Below are 8,156 nucleotides of genomic sequence, written 5' to 3' on the forward strand. Positions count from 1 at the left end.
CACAAGGATAACCTTTACACAACACACAAAAGTATTATGCCTACACCTTTCAAATAGTGCCACTGTCTGATGACTATATATTAAAACATGTGAACCAATTATTGGGAGGGCACTCTTATTCAAACAACCATATTGCATTTTCATGACTGAGCCATACTCCCACATTTTGACTTCTCCACAAATAAATTGTGCACCCATTTTGCTTTTAAAACCATACATGCAAATGAATATAAGAAATTCAACATACTTATCATATTCTTTGAATTTTTTCATTCTATGATATTTAATCAGTCTCAAATGATGGATTTTTAACTGCTTGGGTGTTCTGCAAAGACCAGCATCTAATACAGACAATGGGGGTTTAAAAAAAAAAAAGGAGAAGAGAATTCCCTTGGAATGTGGGCAGAGGTTTAAGAGAACAGCTGGTTGACAAAAGATTCTCCTCCCACTTCTCTGCCCACCTTCATCAGACCTGTAGATCTAGAACCACACAGGTAAGCTTCCCTTCCTTCACCATCTTCCCTGCTTACTGAGTCCTCTGGAGCAAGCTAAGCTGCTCTGAGCAGCTTGATATCCCAAGGGGACCTCCATTTTCCAACCACCTCTCTGCCTACCTTCATCAGACCTGTGGCTCCTAAACCATGTAGACGGCAGATCCAGACCAATACAATGCAAGGTACCCATCAGAGGCCTGTCACACCAAGACAATTAAGGTTAACTCCCTTCCCGATACCTACTACTAGAAGAACATCCAGGGACCAAAGCCATCCAGATGACTAAAGGCCTTCAAAAGAACAAAATCAACAAAAACCGTGGGAATATGACACCTTCAGAGCACAGGCACCCTACTACAGTAAGCCCTACATATCCTAACATAATGGAAACATGAGAAAATGACCTTAAATTAAATTTTTATAAATAATAGAGGACTTTAAAGAGTAAATGAATCAATCTCTTAAAGAATTACAGGAAAATACAATCAAGCAGGTAGAGGTCTTTAAAGAGGAAATAAATACATCCCTTAAAAATACACAGGGAAATACCATTAAACAGGTGAAGGAAATAAAACTGTGCAAGACCTGAATGTGGAAATAGAAGCAATAAAGAAAACAAAATCTGAGGAAATCCTGGAGATGGAAAACCTAGGGAAGAGAACAGGAACAACAGACACATCACCAACAGAATATAGGAGATAGAAGAGAGACTCTCAGGCATAGAAGAAGCAATAGAAGAAATTGACGCATCAGTCAAAGAAAATGTTAAATGTAAAAGTTACTGACATAAAACATCCAGGAAATCTGGAATACAATGAAAAGACCCAACCTAAGAGTAATAGGAATAGAAGGTGAAGAGTCCCAGCTCCAAGGCCCAGAAAATATTTTCAACAAAATCATAAAAGAAAACTTTTCCAACCTAAAGAAAGAGATATCTAAAAACACCACCAGGCAGTGGAGGTGTACATCTTTAATCACAGCACTTGAGATGCAGAGGCAGGTGAATTTCGGAGTTCAAGGCCAGTCTGGTCTACAGAGTGAGTTCTAGGACAGCCAGGACTATACAGAGAAACCATGTCTAGAAAAAAACAGAGAGAGAGAGAGAGAGAGAGAGAGAGAGAGAGAGAGAGAGAGAGAGAGAAGGGGACGGGAGGGGAGGGGAGGGAAGGGGAGAAGAGAAGAGAAGAGAAGAGAAGAGAAGAGAAGAGAAGAGAAGAGAAGAGAAGAGAAGAGAAGAGAAGAGAAGAGAAGAGAAGAGAAGAGAAGAGAAGAGAAGAGAAGAGAAGAGAGAAACAATATAACAAGTTTACAGAACACCAAATAGACTGGATCAGAAAAGAAAATCCTCCTTCCACATAATATTCAAAATACAAAATCTACAGAACAACAACAAAAAAAGAATATTAAAAGTGGCGAGTAAAAAAGGTCAGGTAACATACTCAGGCAGACCTATCAGAATTAAATCCAACTTCTCAACACAGACTCTAAAAGCTAGAAGGGCCTAGACAGATATCTTGCAACTTCTAAAAAACTACAGATGCCCACCTAGACTACTATACCTAGCAAAACTCTCAATCATCATAGATGGAGAAAACAAGATATTTCAAGACAAATGCAAATATGAACAATATCTATCCACAAATCCATCCCTACAGAAAAAATTCTTAAAGAATCTCCAACCCAAGGAGGATAACTACATCCAAGAAAACACAGGAAATAATTTCAGCCAGCAAAAACAAGGGAAACACACACACACACACACACACACACACACACACACACACACCATCAATATCAAAATAACAGGAAAAGATCAATGGCCATTAATATCACTCAACATCAATGGACTCAATTCCCCAATAGAAAGACACAGGCTAACAGAATGGATACAGAAACAGGATTTATTATTCTGCTGCATACAAGAAACATATCACAGCAGTAAAAATAGGCATTACTGCAGAGTAAAGGGCTAAAAAATGTTTTCTAAGCAAATAGACCCAAGCAGCAAGCTAGAGTACAGATAACACTTACCAAAGTTAAACCAAGATCATATAAACTATATAAACAGCCCTATAACCCCTAAAAAAATAGAAGCAGTCATTAAGTCTCCCCTAAAACAAAAAAAGCCCAGGACCAGATGGTTTTAGTGCAGAATTTTATCAGATATTCAAAGAAGAGCTAATGCCAATATTCTTCAAATTATTCCACAAAATAGAAAGAGAAGGAACACTGCCAAACTCATTCTATGAGGCCACAATTGCCGTAATACATAAACCACACAAAAACTCTATAAAGAAAGAGAATTTCTGACATATTTCTCTTATGAACAGTGATGTAAAAATACTCAATAAAATACTCACAAACAAAATCCAGGAACACACCAAAAACATCATCCACCATGATCAAGTAGGCTTCATTCCAAGAATGCAGGGATGGTTCAATATATGAAAATCCACCAAAGTAATCCACCATATAAACAAACTGAAAGAAAAAACCCACATGGTCATCTCATTGGATGATGAAAAGGCCTTTGACAAAATCCAACACCCCTTCATGTTAAAAGAATTAGATAGATCAGGGATACAAGGCACATACCTAAGCATAATCAAAGCAATATACAGCAAGCCAATAGCCAACATCAAGCTAAATGGAGAGAAACTTAAAGCAATTCCACTAAAATCAGGGAAAATACAAGGCTGCCCACTATCTATTCAATATAGTATTTTGAAGTTCTAGCCAGAGCAAAAAGACAAATAAAGGAGATTAAGGGGATACAAATGAGAAAAGGAGAAGTAAAAGTATCACGATTTCTGGGTGATATGGTAATATACATAAGGAACCCCAAAAGTTCTACCAGAGAACTTATACAACTGATAAACACCTTCAGCAAAATGGCTGGATACAAAATTAACTCAAAAGAACCATTGACTTTCCTTTATACAAATGATAGATGGGCTGAGAAAGAAATTAGGGAAACAACACCTTTACAGTAGCCACAAATAATAGAAAATATCTTGGTGTAACTCTAACCAAGCATGTGAAAGATCTTTATGACAAGAACTTCAAGTTCCTGAATAAAGAAATTGAAGAGGATATCAGAAGATAGAAAGATCTTCCATGCTCATGGATAGGTAGGATTAACAGTGGAATTGGAACCTTACCAAAAGTAATCTACAGATTCAATGCATTCCCATCAAAAGTCCAACACAATTTCTTATAAACCTTGACAGAGCAATTCTCATCTTCATATGGAAAAATAATAAATCCAGGATATCCAAAATCAGGATATCCTGAACAATAAAAGAACTTCAGGAGGAATCACCATCCTGACCTCAGGCTGTCCTACAGAACAATAGTGATTTAAAAAAACTACATGGTATTGGTACTGAAACAAACACACTGATCAATGGGATTGAATCAATGGCCCAAAAATAAACCCATGAACCTATGGACATTTGATTTTTGGTAAAGAAGCCGAAATCATATAATAGAAAAAAAAAAAGCCTCTTCAACAAATGATGCTGGCCTAACTGGATGTCTGCATGTAGAAGAATGAAAATAGATCCATTTTTATTACCCTGCAGAAAACTCAACTCCAAATGGATCAGGGACCTCAACAGAATACCAGATTCACTAAGTCTCATAGCAGAGAAATTAGGAAATACCATTTCCTGAACAGAACACCAATGGCTGTAAGACCAACAATTAAAAAGTAGAATCTCATAAAACTGAAAAAGTTCTGTAAGCCAAAGGACACTGTCAATAAGACAAAAATACAACCCTACAGAATGGGAAAAAATATCACTAACCCTATATCTGACAGAGGGCTAATATCCAAAATTTATAAAGAACTTAAGAAGATAAACACCAATAACCCAAATAATCCAATTTTAAAATGGGCTACAAAGACAAACAGAAAAGTCTCAACAGAGGAATCTTGAATGGCCAAGAAGCACTTACAGAAATGTTCAGCATCCTTAGTCATCAGGAAAAGCAAATCAAAACAGTTCTGAGATTCCAGCTTACAGCCATCAGAATAGCTAAGATAAAAAAACTCAATTGATAGCCCATGTTAGCATGGATCTGAAGCAAGGGAAATACTCCTCCATTGCTATGAGAGTGCAAACTTGTACAACCACTCTGGGAATCAATTTGGTTGTTCCTCGGAAAACTGGAACTAGTTATACCTCAAGACCCAGCTATACTACTCCTTGTCATATATCCAAAAGATGCTTCACCATCCCACAAAGACAGCTGCTCAACTATCTTCAGAGCAGCTTTACTCATAATAGCCAGAAACTGGAAACAATCTAGATGCTCCTCAACTGAAGAATGGATAAAGAAAATGTGGTACGTCTATCTACACAATTAGAATACTATTCAACTATTAAAAACCAAGACATTGTTAACTTTGCAGGTAAATGAATGGAACTTGAGAATATCCTGAGTGAGGTAACCCAGTCCCAAAAGGACATGCATGGTATGCACTCACTTATAAATGGATATTAGCCATAAAATACAGGCACCATGTTACACTCCACAGACCCAAGGAGGCTGGATAGAATGGAAGGCACAAATGAGGATGTTTGAGTTGGAGGAGCTTGGAAGGGGGAATGGAAAGGTCATGGAAGGCAGATTGAGTGGGACAGAGAATCAGGAGAGGAATTTAGGGGGTTCAGGTTGGGTATGGAGAAGGGCAGAGGGGATGGCCAGATGGCCATGAGAATAAATAGAAATCTGCAACTGACAGGAGGGGTAGATATAGGGGCCATCTCCAGGAAGAGACTGAGACCTGGGATAGGGGAGGCACCCAAAAATTGGTGGGGTCTTCTTAGTTGTGACTCATAGCATTGGGAGTATGGAGCCTGGGGATACTGCTTCCTGTGGCCAGGCAGGAAGCCAGGTGGAGAGATAGGGATACCAACCCACCCACAAAACTTTCGACTGAAAACTTAAGCTGTCTATAAGAAATGCAGGGATTGGAGATGGAGCAGAGACTAAGGAAATGACTAACCAATAACTAGCCCAACTTGAAACTCATCCCATGGGCAAGCACAAATCCCTGATACTATTAATGATACTCTGTTACGCTTGCAAACAGAAGCCTAGCATTGCTGTCCTCTGAGAAGCTCCACTTACCAGTTAACTCAGACAGATGCAGACACCCATAGTCAAACTGTAGATGGGAACTCTTATGGAAGAATAGAAGGAAGGACTGCAGCCCTAAGGGGATAGGAACTCCACAGGATGCCCAACAGAATCAACTAACCTGGACCCCTGGAGCACTCACAGACTGAACGACCAACCAAAGATCATCCACTAGCAAAGAACATACATCAGCTAGACCTAGGCCTCCTCGAACATATGTAGCTGATGTACAGCTTGGTCTTCATGTGGGTCCTGAGCAACTGAGGAGTGGCTATTCCCAAAGCAGTTGCCTGTCTGTGGGATATGTTCTTCTAGCTAGGTTGCCTTGTCTGTCCTCAGTGGGAGAGGATGTTCCTGGCCTCACAGAGACTTGATGTGATGGGTTTGATGATACCAAGTGGGGATCTTCACCCGCTGAGAGGAGAAGGGGGGGAATGGGGGAAGGATTGTGGGAGGGATGACTGGGAGCAGGGCAGTGAGCAGGATGTAAAGTGAATAAGAAAATAAATAAGTAAATAAATAAACAAACAAATAAATAAATAAGGAAGGAAGGATGAAAATTAAATTCCCCACATATTTTAATTATCAGGCTTGACACCTTGGAGCCCAGCTTCCTGGTGACCTAAGGTGTATTACATAAATAACTGAAGCCTAACCCATAAAAACTAACCCATAACTGACATAAAGGGATAGACAGTCTGAAGATAAACAACTCACACTGTTGAATTTGCTGCTTGATAAGAGTGTGAGATGTCACCCTACCCACCAGCAATGGACTCAGACAAGCAGCCCCTAAGTGACGTCCTCAATTGGAGGACTAGACAAGATTCTCACTGCCTTCTTGGTTGAACAGTCCCCTGAGGCTTATCTGCACTATAGTTCAGTAAATTCTATCTGACTGCCCGTTCCCTTGGTGATTTCATTTGCTGCCCACATTACTGGCTCTCCAGGCACATTTTACATGGAGGTATTATATCTTATAGGAGTCAATAGATGAAGAGCTGTGTGCCGTGTCTATACAGTATGCATATGCACATCATCAAAGCAATTAAGACACATAGCCTAGACAGCAAGAGCCGTACAAAAGGAAATTGGGGGTAAACTGCAGAGAACAGAATACATTGCCTTAAGTAACACTGTTTCCATTGCTTTTGATTTTGCCCAAAGAGACTTCGCTGTCTTGGCATGAAGTTGTGTGTCCATTTTCAGGTGTACCCGTTATCTACTGCAGCAATACTGTGGACAGACATGTAATAGGCATTTACTACCACCAGTAACTGAGTGCCAGCAACTATAGGGGCTTTCTCTGAAAACTGCTCCTGCCCAACTCTGAGCTTACTCACATGATGGGGACAGCGTTGAGCTGTACTATGACCCTCAGCAGCCAGCCTCATGTGTCCTGCTGTCAAAAACAGAATAAAAGGAGAAAGGCCTTAGGTCAAGTAGGCCATAGTTCAATGGCTTCTGAGGAAGGAGTCTACACTGAAACACATGGGTTAGGCAATGATGTGGCAAGTGAGGAACTGAAGTCACTCCTGCCACACTTTCAATGAGGTGTAGACTCTGGGGAACAGGCGACTTCCAGTGAATTGTAGGAAAACCAATAATCCATACTTTTATAAACGTTCTTCATCTTTGCTTCCTGTGTGGAGACAACATGATGGGTGCTTTGAAAGGGAACTGGTTTGTTCCCATCCCCCTCCCCCCCCAGACCTTGATCCTGGCAGAGGACACAGGTTTTTTTTTTTTTGTTTTTTTGGTTTTTCGAGACAGGGTTTCTCTGTGTAGCCCTGGCTGTCCTGGCACTCACTTTGTAGACCAGGCTGGCCTCGAACTCAGAAATCCGCCTGCCTCTGCCTCCCGAGTGCTGGGACTAAAGGCGTGCGCCACCACGCCCGGCTGAGGACACAGGTTTTAAGCCTCCCTTGCCATAAGGCACTGAGGCTGGGAATTGAGGAGCAAGGAGCAAGAGCAGAGAGACATCTGACTGACTGAATGTACATGGCAGGAAGAGTATATTAGAAAAATGGACAGTCATATTCTGAACAGATGAGCAGTTAGAAGCCATATCATTTATAGCAACAGCGTATGTGATGCCATTCACTGCTCCAGGCACTTTATCTCCACTGACTCAAATCTTCACAAGCCTGGACAGTTGGCATTACTAGTACTCTGTCTTGCAGAGAACTAAGCTGGGCTGAGATGTAAAGATGCTTACTCAAGGATACAGGTCTCTGGAATCTGAACAGGTTCCTCAGCCTCTCTTCTGGTCCAGGAGACACCTCAAGGCATTTGCTGAAAACAAAGAAAACACTTCAGCTATATGCTCTGGGATGAAGCTACTGTGGGACATTGAGGGATAGATACCCCAAGGACAGGAGGACACCCACATTGGACATTCGTTATATACTTCCTACTCAGGCAACTGTCCTCTTGCTGAGAAAACACTCTATTGTTCCACTTCATGTTTTTGAGATGAGCCAGGTATGGTCTACCTGGGTTCCCTTTACCTAT

This window comes from Mus caroli, chromosome 13, assembly GCF_900094665.2.
Source record: "Mus caroli chromosome 13, CAROLI_EIJ_v1.1, whole genome shotgun sequence".
NCBI lineage: Eukaryota > Metazoa > Chordata > Mammalia > Rodentia > Muridae > Mus > Mus caroli.